Below are 13,466 nucleotides of genomic sequence, written 5' to 3'. Positions count from 1 at the left end.
AAATGCCCATCAACGGTAGACTGGATAAAGAAATTATGGGATATGTACTCTTTAGAATACTATACCGCAGTAAGAAACAACGAAATCCAGTCATTTGCAACAAGATGGAGGAATCTGGAACACATCATGCTGAGTGAAATAAGCCAGTCCCAAAGGGACAAATAGGATATGTTCTCCCTGATCGGTGACAACTGACTGAACACCAAAAAGGAAACCTCCTGAAGTGAAATGGACACTATGGGAAACGGTGACTTGATCAGCATAGCCCTGACTGTTAATGAACAACTTAATACATTATCCCTCTTAGTAGTTTTTTTGTCTGTTCTACTTAATATGACTGGTTTAATTCTGTAATTAATACACAGTTATTCTTCAGTGTTGAAATTTAACTGAAATGTGATCCCTGTTAAACATAAGAGTGGGAATAAGAGAGGGAAGAGATGTATAATTTGGGACATGCTCAAGCTGACTTGCCCCAAATGATAGAGTTAAAAACATACCAGGGGATTCCAATTCAATCCCATCAAGGTGGCATGTACCAATGCCATCTCACTAGTCCCAGTGATCAATTTCAGTTCACAATTGATCATAATGAAAGGACTAAGAGTCAAAGGGAGCACGTAAACAAGTCTAGTACCTGCTAACACTAACCGATGGAATAAATAAAGGGGAGAGTGATCCAACATGGGAAGTGAGATACTCAGCAGACTCATAGAATGGCAGATGTCCTAAACAGCACTCTGGCCTCAGAATCAGCCCTAAAGGCATTCGGATCTGGCTGAAAAGCCCATGAGAGTATTTCAGGCATGGAAAGCCAAGACACTCTGGCAAAAGATCTCTGCGAGTGAGATCCCAGTGGAAAGAACAGGTCTTCAAAGTAGGAGGTACCTTTCTCTGAAGGGAGGAGAGAACCTCCACTTTGACTATGACCTTGTTTAAACAAGATAAGAATCGGAGAACTCAGAGGGCTTCCATAGCCTTGGAAACTCATGACTGGAGCATAGGGAGACTACTGATGCCATAGACAGGAGTGTCAATTGGTAAAGTCAACAACAGGAGTCACTGTGCACTTACTCCTCATGTAGGATCTCTGTCCTTAATGTGCTGTGTATTGAGATTTAATGCTATAACGAGTACTCAAACAGTATATTTCACTTTGTGTTTCTATGGGGGTGCAAACTGTTGAAATCTTTACTTAATGTATACTAAACTGATCCTCTGATAAAAAAAAAAAAGAAAAAAAAAGAAAAATAAATTAGCAACTCCCAACTTGACTCTCACTGGGATTAAACATGACAATAGGTCTGATCTGATTTCATCATCATTTAAAAAATCATCTATTATTTTTCACTTTATGTTTCTGTGTGGGAGCAAACTGTTGAAATCCTTACTTAATGTGTACTAAGCTGATCTTCTGTATATTAAGATAATCGAAAATGAATCTTGATGTGAATGGTAGGGGAGAGTGAGTGGGAAAGGGGAGGGTAGTGGGTGGGAGGGACGGTATGTGGGGGAAGCCATTGTAATCCATAATTCCAATACTTTGGAAATGTATATTCATTAAATAAAAGTTAAAAAATTTATTTAAGTTATACAAGTATCATGTATTTCATATATACAGATTAGGAACATAGTGATACCCCCCCCCACATGCTCCAACCCTTCTTCCTCCTCTCTCTCAATGCCCACTCAATTTTTACAAAGATCTATTTTCAGTTTATTTATAAATCATATAGTTAACTCTACACTAAATAAAAGAGTTCAACAAATAGTAGAAAGAAAAAAAATACTGCTCTGCTTCTGACCCAGATCCCTGCTAACACACCTTGAGAAGCAGTGTAGGATGGCACTAGTCCTTGGGTGTCTGCATTCACGTAGGAGATCCAGGATAAGCTCTTGGTTCCTTACTTCAGCTTGGCCCTGCTCTGGTTTTGGGGCCCTATGGGGAGTGAATCAGACAATGGAAATTCTCTCTCTATGTCTCTTCCTCTGCCCCTGCCTGCCTGCCCCTTAACTTTACCTTTCAAATAAATCAATCTTAAAATAAAGACTTAATAACTAAGATAAAATATTTATGGGAAGGAAATCCACTGGAATACAGTATCACGAGAATTGAATTTAAGACATGTAGAAGCTGGAAGTAAATTATTTTCCTTTACCATTATCCCAAAAAGTTTTTATTTGTTTCTATATAACCAACTTGTTTAACTTGTTTCCATGAACACTCCCAAAAAACAGAAAATAGCATTGGGAGATAACAAATATTCTTGCCAAAAGTATCTAAAATATGATCTCTACACATGAAGATTCCTTACATATTGTTAAAGATACAAATTTTGATATAGTCACCACTTAATAGTAGCACACTCCAATTTTTTTATCAGTCAAGTAGAATTTCTATTTCCCATAATGGTTTCACTTTAGGAATCACACAGACTTAAGTTATTCTTCCTGGAGAACACAGGATTTAATTTGAAAAAAAAAAAATTATTTCAATAGATAACATATCATCTGTGCAAAATCTTATATTCTTTATCTAGAATCTTTTAAAATACATAAGTATAAAGTCATGACTTAATGTATGGTGAGAACATGGGATGTTTGTTTCCAAAGGAGAAGGTCAGAATTTGGGTGGTGTTTTCCCTCTCACTTCCAATCTCTTTGATGATGGAAGGCTGTACCCATCCAGAGCTGAGAACTTGAAATGCTAGAGATTAAATGAACCAAATTCAATCATAAATAAATCTCTACAAGGCTTTGACAAGTCATTTTATGAAAGCACATTGAAGCCACTGTAACCTATACTTAACAGTTATGCTCTCCAGACGTATGTCAACTCTATCCCAGAAAGCCAATTAATTTGAAAACAGTTTTCAACAATCTATTATTTAAAGTGGTTCAACAATCTATTTTTTAAAGTGGTAACTATAGCAACAATATCTTTTTTCTTTTATGTCAAAAATAAGACTGGTCATTACACTTTTTGGCTTCAGTGTTCGTTTGAAGGGATTTTTTACTATTTTATTATTTAGTATGATAAAAGTGACCTATATAACAATTCAGTAAGCATAATATTTTATAGCAAAATGTTGAAAAACATTCTTTTTGCGTGAGGAACAAGAGAGAAATGAGTGTAACCACAGTGTTTTCCTATTTTGAGTATCCAGTAGAGAAGCAAAGAAGTAAAGCATGTACATTGGAAACAAAATGATGAACCACAGACTAGTCATTATTTGCATTGTCCTTGTAAATTAAGACAATTTAATAGTATATATAGATACATGATTAAAATTAATAGAAGAATATTTTTAATCGAGACTGTTGGAAATATTAAATAATCATACATAAAAGTACTATATACAAATTTCCATAAGGTTAAAAATGAGAAAAAGTAAACCTCATTTCAAATATCAAATATAAGCTATCTATAAATTTATGAATCAAAGGCTATACAAAAATTTATTTAGAATATTTTAAAATCTAGTTAAAATACTTTAAAAATTTGCATGAATGGAGGATCATAGATTGAAATATTCAACAATGAAGAATAAAAATCCTTTCAAAAATTAATCTTTAGATTCAATACAATACTTCTGAAAATCAATAGTGTTTCTGTGTTGGTGTGCATGTTTAATCAAAAGAATACAAAAGAGGAAAGAACCAAGTGTATCTAAGATAATTTAGAAGAATTTAGTAATAATCAGAGAGTACAGTATTGTAGAAATTTACAAGCAGATTGAGCAGAATGGAGACATCAAAGACAGATTCATACAAATATGTGTGTGCTCGTGCAAAAACACACTTGCAAAAACATATTACATTTAAGTGGCTCAATGGAGAAAAAACTTTTTAACGTGTTGTCCCAGAATGAGTAATCATCTCAATTTTCTTTTTAAAAAGAAGGGTATAAAATTTCTTATTTATAGCATACACCAAACTAAAATTCAGGTGCATTAAAAACCTAAATATGGAGGCAAGTATTGAGGCTAAGTGGGTTAGACCATGGCTTTTAATACCAGCACCCCATATCTGAGTGCTGTTTCTAGCACTGGGTGCTTTGCTTCCTGACTGACTTCCTTCTATTAAAGCTAGGAAGGTCTCAGAAACAGCACCAATTCTTGGGCCCCTTTCACTCATGTCAGAGACCAGGATGGAGTTCCTGGCCACTGGGTAGGACCTGTCTCAGATTTAATTGTTGTGGCTTTTGAGGAATTGAAACAGAAAATGGAAGCTCTCCCTTTACGCTCTCTCTCGTCACCTTTCAAATAAATAAATGAATAAATCTTAAAAATGAACTAAATATGAAAGAAAAAGCAACAATTCTAAGGAGGCAATGTAAGAGAATATTTTTACAACCTTAAAAAAAGAGAATAGTTTGCTAAATTAGGAAAAAAAATCACAAAGAATAAAATTGCTAAATGCAACTTTTTTATCACAAGATACAATAAAAGCAATGTAAAAACATGCCCTGTTTACAACACATATCAACAATTTTCACAAAGTATAAAAATCTTCTACAAGAAAGATAAAAACTTATTAGTGACGTTGCCAAGGTTTGTACAGTCATTGCCTAGAAAAGGTCCAATCAGCTCACAAACATGTTAAGTACTCTTCAGAGAAATGCAAATATAATTATAATCATTCTCTTTTACTTTTTTACATAGATAATGTGAGTTGAACACTTTCTGAGTCAATATATTCTTTTAAATTGTCTCATTTAATCTGATATAATTTTGTAAATAAATTAGTCTTAAAGTATTTCCTCTTTTGGGATAACTGTAATTTTTAGTTTGGATGATTTTGTAACTATTTTCTCATCCTTGAAATTAGAAATGTTACAAGACCACGACTTCTTTGCCAGCTGCAGAGTTTTCTACGTAAGTATTTACATATTGTGTATTTGAAAATTAAAAATATATATATATATTTTCCCATAATTATTTCGTTTTTTCCCCTGTTTTCTCCATATGGATTCCTATTTAAAGATTTCTCAAATTAGTCCTTCTTGTTTCCTTTTTGGTTTTTCTTTCAATTTCCATCTCTTTTCTTACTATTATTCTTGGAAGTTGAAGAATTTGCTGACATTCTCTTACTTAAGAGAGAGAGAGGTCTTCCATCCACTGGTTCACTTCCCAGTTGGCTGCAATGACCGGAGCTGCACCTATCCGAAGTAGGAGCCAGGAGATTCTTTCTGGTCTCCCATGTGGGTTCAGGGGCCCAAGGACTTGGGCCGTCTTCTGTTGCTTTCCCAGGCCATAACAGAGAGTTGGATCGGAAGTGGAGCAGTCGGGATTTGAATTGATGGCCATATGAGATGCTGGCACTGCAGGTGGCGGCTTTACCCACTAAGCCACAGCACTGGCCCCAGCTAGTATTGCTATTATTGATCAGTTCCTCTAGTTTCTGATACAAGTTCAGATATTGAGTTACATTGTAAATTATCTTTTGTAATGTATTAAATGTTCTTGTTAGTCTTTGGCTTTGAGCAAACAAATAGATTTGGGGCAAAGAGGTTTTACCCTTAGAACAATCTTTTCTTCACAGTGCATTAGGTAAAGAAAGATGAAATAGCTTCTCTCCTTCTCTTCCACCTGGCATATGTGAATCTGTGTTTATCCACCTCTACGCAGTAGAATGTTGCTCTGAACCTATTCCTCAATACCAACAGAATAAATACTGATTTGTATCTTCAACAGAAACACAGTCTATTCATATGCCCTGTTTCTTAGTCCGCCTCATCATGTCTCCACTTTAATAAATAAAATACTTATTACAATTTTATCTGTGACAATAATTAACCAGTTAGTTACTTTTTACTCCCAGAATGTTAATGGTATATACTCCCTGCCCATACAGATGCATTGCTCATTCCTTATCAACATTCCCCAGTAGAGTGGTACATTTGTTACAAATGATGAACCTATGTAGATACACAACCCAAAGTCTATATTTTACATTGGGGATCATTATTATTGTGCATTTATGAGATTGGAGAAATGTTCGATGATATGTGTAGTAAAACTGGCACCATGTTATCTGGGGCGCCATCTTACCCATCAAGTGCCACCTTAGGTTCTGGCCAGTTACCATCTTGTACAATAAATTTAAGTTTCAGATCTAAGCCCAGCCTGGTTAACATGAAATCAGGTGACCAAATGGCCCAATCACATGTATTGCTTTCACCCCACCCAATAGAATTTGCTGTGCTTACTTCTTTATCTCTGCTAAAGTTAACAAGACTTGTCCTCTTCCACATTCATTTTTGTGCCTAGAAAGGTTCATGCCTGGCAGTAAACTATAATTAAATGGACATATATGCACAAAAGTTCACATTCTGGTTTCATGCCTGACCATTGATACTTAGATTGAACTATCTAATGTTTCAGCTTCATTATATGTAAAATGGAAAAAAAATCAACTGCTGGTTATGTTGTTTTGTGGAGTGAATAAATAATTATGTAATATATATTGTATATCATTACCTCCTTTCTCTTTGTTGTTTTCTGAGTTTTTAAGATTTACTTTTCATTACTTTGTTTATGTCTCTACCTAAATTATTCAAAACTATTATACAATTCAGAATTGTTCTTCTATCTACAGCTGAGTAAATATAAAAAGTAAGGAGAACTTTATTAACTGTTGCTTAGACAAACAATTTGTAGGCCTTTACCCCTTTGTCACTGCTATAGTCTGATATTTTTATTTATTTATTTATTTATTTTTTGACAGGCAGAGTGAACAGTGAGAGAGAGAGACAGATTGAAAGGTCTTCCTTTTCTGTTGGTTCACCCCCCAATGGCTGCCGTGGCCAGATCGCTGCGGCCGACGCACCACGCTGATCCGCTGATCCGAAGCCAGGAACCAGGTGCTTCTCCTGGTCTCCCATGCGGGTGCAGGGCCCAAGGACTTGGGCCATCCTCTGCTGCACTCCCGGGCCACAGCAGAGAGCTGGACAGGAAGAGGAGCAACCAGGACAGAATCTGGCACCCCGACCGGGACTAGAACCCGGTGTGCCAGCGCTGCAGGTAGAGGATTAGCTTATTGAGACGCGGCACCAGCCAGTAGTCTGATATTTTATACCCTGTTATTATTTTAAAAACATTGAATCTATAACCTTCAATAACTTTAGACATTTTATAGATATGATTCCTATCATGTGTATTAAATATATTGATATTATATCTATGTTGCTTTGGATGTCTACTTCATAGTATTCAAATTTAGCTTTTAAAAAGTCAAGATATACTTTTGTACTTCATGAAGTATCTTTTTACTTTTTCAAAATGAAAATTTGTAAATGTTTTATTGAACTCATACATGAAGGACAAGTAGAGTGGCTACAGAATTTGGAGTTTCAAAATATTTGGTGTACAAGGGAAGCCTTATTTCTTTGATAATATAATTTTTCAAAGTATATTTTCTACTTGAATCTTTGTAGAAATTCATTATGCAACCCAAGATCATTGCTCTATAGCTGTAGATATGGTCTTTTATGTAACGGGTACACCATAAAGATCATTGATAGATATTCTCCAGATGCATTTGAAGCTAGAAAATACTTTTCTCCTGCAGATTTATCATTTATTATGGTGTATTTCATTTGCATACTCCATTAGGATTCTCAATTACCCATATACTTCATCATTTTTCTTTGCGATTTATGTAAAGCATTTTTATCTTTGTTATTTTATGTTTTGTATTTTCGCATATGCTCTGTCTTCTAAAACATCTCTTCTGGGGATTTAAAAGAGAATTACTGAGCTTTGCATTTTCTATTCACTCTTTTTGTACTTCACCTGAAATACGTTGATTTAAGAAATCATACAATAATCACTGATTTTATTTAATAAACTTTATTTCATAATAATTTTGTATACAAACACATATATAGTTTCAAAGATAGTACAGAAGGTTACCTTGGAACCCAGCTCTAAATCCTCTGTTATTAACATCTTACATTAGAATTCCACATTTGTCACAATTAATGAATCAATATTAATACATGATCATATGTAAGCCCATACTCTATATAGCTTTCAATTTTTATTGAATGTCCTTTTTCTGTCTTAATTATTATCCAGCATTGTATATGAGATGGCATACATTTTAGCTCACAAATTTCTAATGGAGTTGCCATAAAATTTGAATGTAACAGTAAAACCCTAGCACAGAGCACAGTGAAGAAGTACTGGCACCTTCATTGTTCTGAGCATCGGCCGACAAAATGGGAACAAACACTCTATGAATGCAAGAAAATATGATAGAAGGAGGAGGGTTATTCAAATTTTAAAACTTTATATTTTCATATTTGCTTTAGAACTCTTTGTGTATATTCTGTGATTACATAATACATGAGCATGTAAGTATACAAGAACCTAAAAGGTCTTCCAAAAAGTTCAGGGGAAATGTATTTTATGAAAATATTGTGAATGAATTTCAAACTGTTTTGAACCAAAATAAACTCATCTTTCAAAATATTTGTTAGTTTTTATTTATTTGAGAGGGGGAGAGAGAGAGAGAGAGAGTGAGCTTCCATCCACTGGTTCATTCTCCAAATGCCAGAAACAGTTAGGGCTTGGGCAGGCCAAAAAGAGAAGCCAGAAACTTCAACTGGGTCTCCCACATGGGTGGCAGGGACCCAAATACTTGAGACATCATTGGCTGCATTTCACTGTACACATTAGCAGGAATCTAACGTGGAGGAAAGCTTGAACCCAGGTCCTCTGATGGGACACAGGTCTCTCAAGTATTAGCTTATCCTGTTGTTCTAAACACCTGACCCAAATTTATCTTTTAATTCAATTTCTGCATGAACTTTTAAGTAACCTTACATACTTAGCTTACTCTCTCTCTCTCTCCCTCTCCCTCCCTCTCCCTCTCTCTTTCTCCCTTTCTCCCTCTTTGTGTGTGTGTGTGTGTGTGTGTGTGTATGAAGAAAGTTCTTGCAAAATCCTAATTTGCAGTGAATGCTTATGTCTTTAAATAGGGAACTCAAAGCCTTAGAAGAAAGACATATGACATCTGAGATGAAAAAAAGAGGTTCCTATAACCTTTTAAATAGTCACTAGGTATATGGCCTTGAACAAATTTTTAAGTTGAAAGTCTCATTTTTCAGATATGTAACTGGGATGCCACAAATTGAAAGATATAATTAAAAATATAATTTTATATAAGCAAGAACAAGCAATAATAACTGATAATCACATAGTCTGTATTTATTATTATTTACATGAGTTGCTAGAAATTAATGAACCCAAATATTAATGATATGATCCTCCTGAGTTGCCTCTGACAGGCCATACAAAAAATTCAGCTATATAACAAATATTTGTTGTTAACAGCACCTGATTCAATGATAATTGCCTGATTTAAATTCACCAAATAATCTGGCAAAAAATCCCTTATTTAACTTCTAGGGAGGGTTTTCATTGTTACAAAAAGCAAATTGAAGTTCTCCCATTTTTGCCATTGTGTACTAAATATGATAATTTGTCCATGAAACTCATTAAGTAATGTTTCTTTTTATATTTTATGACATTATTATAACGTTTCTAAAATATCCTGCTTTTCGTGAGGTTCAGTTATTTGATACTTGTAAGACACTTATGCATAACTATTATGTTTCTAAACATTCTCTGGATTGTACCACAATTGAGAGCACTTAAAAGTTGAGATCAGATTACAAAAGGAAGCAGTGAAATGAATTAAAATGTAATGATATCGGTATGAATTAGGTTCTATATTTTTCATGAAAATCATACATATAAAAGTATCTATCAGTACTGAAAAAATAGGTCTCATGTATTCATCAAAATTTAATATAATTTGTGGTATTGCTGGCTATTTTTTAAGTTAATACATTAGGGACTGGCGCTGTGGCATAGTGGGTAAATCTGCTGCCTTCAGTGCCGACATCCCATATGGGCACCAGTTCAAGTCCCGTCTGCTCCACTTCTGATCCTGCTCTCTGCTGTGACCTGGGAGGGCAGTAGAAGATGGCCCAAGTCCTTAGGCCTCTGCACCCATGTGGGAGACCGGGAAGAGTCTTCTGGCTCCTGGCTTCAGATCATCGCAGTTCTGGCCCTTGCAGCCAACTGGGGAGTGAACCAGCAGATGGAAGGCCTCTCTTTCTCTCTGTCTCTCCATCTCTCTCCGTGTAACTCTGACTTTCAAATAAATAAATGAATCTTTAAAAAAGTTAATACATTAATAAGTTGTATAAATAGATGCAAAAATGGATTTATGAACCCTTATGACTAAGAGCACATGAAGGTCATTTTGCTTTCTGAGTTTCTGTGATTTCTATGACAATGGACATTAGCATACTAGTTATTTAGGAGCCGCTGCTTTATTCCAGGAAATGTTTGATTTAGTGTGTTATATGGAATAGAAAACATTAGATAAAGACTTCTGACTAAAGTAGAGTAAAGCGGACCAAATGTACCCTGTTGTCTCAAACAACTTAGTAATGAAACATGAAATTTAAGAAACAATGATGAAATTAGGTAATGAAAGACAATTCATAACAGAAAAGAGTTTAGCTGCACAACTACCACACTTTACTGACCAAAGTAACTTTCTTTTTTCCTTTTTTTAATTCACTTAAGTTAAACAAATCTCAAATCTCATGTATTTCATATATACAATTTAGGACCATAGTGATACTTCCCACCTTACCCTCCTTCCCATCCACACTCCAACACTTCTACCTTCTCCCTTTCTTGTTCCCCTGTCTATTTTTACAAACATCTTTCAGTTTACTTTATACTCATAAAGTCAACTCTACACTAAGTGAAAAGTGCAATAAATAGTATGAAGAAAAAAAAAACATACCATTCCTCAATAATAGAGACAAGGGCTATAAACAATCATCAAATCTCAAAATTTCCATTTCACTACAATACATTATATTTCAGGTGCTCTATTAGTTATTGCAGATCAGTGAAAACATATGGTATCTGTCTTTTTGGGACTGGATTATTTCACTAAGTATAATGATTTCCAGCTGCATTCATTTTGTTGCCAAAGACAGAATTTCTTTCTTTCTTTCTTTCTTTCTTTCTTTCTTTCTTTCTTTCTTTCTTTCTTTCTTTCTTTCTTTCCTTCCTTCCTTCCTTCCTTCCTTCCTTCCTTCCTTCCTTCCTTCCTTCCTTCCTTTCTTTCTTTCTTTCTTTCTTTCTTTCTTTCAGCTGAGTAGTAATCCACATCTTTCAAGGCTGTAGCACAAGATATGGAACTCTGGCTGAGCTCAAGGTCCTTCATGGGTTGAGTAGATAGAGTTTTGAATAGACAAAGTAGCTTAAGCTCAAAGGGCAGAGTCTCAAAGAAGATGGAGTTTTCTAACCAGGAAACTGCTAGGATCTGCAGAGTTCTCTTGCAGCATTCATGAGCACCAATTAGCAAGTAAACCTATGGGAACTAGCTGAGGGTGAGGAAAGAAGCAACCAAGATGATCAGAAGTAACCATCATCACAGGACAGACAAGGTAATGTGTTTTGCCTAATCTTACTAACCAGAGTGGAAGTGGATCACTGAACACAGTTCTCACAAGTCTTGCTCTAGAATGGGGAAAATTAGACCTAGATTAAATGTTGCCTTAATTTTTCATGACACAGTATAGAAACAAAGCCAGAGAAGATGGAACTCTTTTTCAATTGTTTAACTTCTTCCACAAACAAAACTCTAGAATAAAAATTTTAAAAATCCCACACACAATAAAATAAAATCACTTTGGCTTTCTTCCAATTAAAACTTTTTAGACAGGCAAAGAGACAAGAAAAAATTTTCCATAATAATGAAGATAAAAATTAAATAATCAAACATGAGCTAGAATTGACATGAATGTAAGAATTTATAACTAATATTAAAATAATTTTTATGAGTATATTTTGCATATTTAATATGCTAGAAAAATTTGGAAAAGGGAAATTAGAGATGCAGAAGATACTAAATTGCCCTAAATCAAACTATTAGAAGTTAAAAGTATAATGTCTGAGATGAAGAAAACACTGGATGAGATTAATGACATATTAGATATTGCAGAAGATTAGTAAACTTGAAAACATAGGAATGGAATCTGTTCAAGAGGAAGAACACAAAGACTGTAAATAAACTTTAAACAAACTTCAGTGAATTGTAAGGCAGTTTTGTTTGCCTAATACATTGAACTTGGAGTCTTTGGAGATCAGTAACAGGGTTCAGAAAGATATCTAAAGGAATAATGGCAGGTGAATTTTAAAATTTGGCGAAAACACCTGCAAGTCTAAAAGAACAATAATCTCCATCACAAGAAACATAAAAAGAACTACTTCAAATATGTCATAATCACAGGACTTAAAAGCAGTGACAGGGAAAACAAGTCTTAAAAGTAGCCAGAAGAAAGGTGCATTATAAAAATACATATTTGTAAAAAGGATATTTATAGAAATACAAAAGATGAAGTAAAGAGATCTCTAAATAAAAATGTAGATGCAGATAAAATGGCAATGGACAGACATATTTTAGGTCAATGTAAAGTTGCTAGCATAGAATCCACAATCCAGCAAAAGTACTTTAATTTAAAAATTAAGCTAAAATAATCTTCCAGAAATATAAAAGCTGAACATGTTCATTACCAACTAACTCTACATGAAATGTAGATGAATGTCCTTCAAACAGGAGGTAGGTGATACCATTGAAAACTTGCATCTATGCAAGACAGTGAAGAGCACTGGAAACAGAAATTACATGTTTAAACCAAAAGTCTTCTTATTATGTGATGGAAAAAATTCTGTATAACCAAAAGTAATAACAATGTAATATGAGGTTTATGAAATGTGGAGAATTGAAATCTATAAAAATAGCAACATAAAGTCCCATTAAGGAGTAGAGAAAAAATATAAATTTGCTAAACTATATGTGAATCTGTATTTTATCACTTGATGACAGACTTTGATAATTTAAAGATATATATATATATATATATATATATTATTTGCTATAAAGTGGCCACTAAAATAACACAAAAAGATTATAGTTAAAAAGTCAGGGCTGGCGCCATGGCTCACTTGGTTAATACTCCGCCTGCGGTACCAACATCTCATATGGGCACCGGGTTCTAGTCCCGGTTGCACCTCTTCCAGTCCAGCTCTCTGCTGTGGCCCAGGAGGGCAGTGGAGGATGGCCCAGATGCTTGGGCCCCTACACTATCTAACTCTATCTGTCAAACAAATTTAAAAAGGTCAATATAGATGATAAAATGCTACAATTGAATAAAAAGATCAAGTTGTACAAAGTAAGAAGGAAAAGAGAGAAAGAAAAGATAAGACAATAACATTTCAGTCTAGGAAATACTATTTTTGAATGTTAAGCAATGGCACAATGTCTCATTGGGGATTAGAGTTATGGAGCATGTAGCCAGGGTTATTGGGTGCAGGGCTAAAAAGAGTAAAACTAAGCACATTCTATGCAGTAGATTCTGTGAAAGT

Source organism: Oryctolagus cuniculus, chromosome 10 (assembly GCF_964237555.1).
Source record: "Oryctolagus cuniculus chromosome 10, mOryCun1.1, whole genome shotgun sequence".
Lineage (NCBI taxonomy): Eukaryota > Metazoa > Chordata > Mammalia > Lagomorpha > Leporidae > Oryctolagus > Oryctolagus cuniculus.
The sequence above is the reverse complement of the archived record's forward strand: the minus strand, read 5'-3'. Positions refer to the sequence as shown.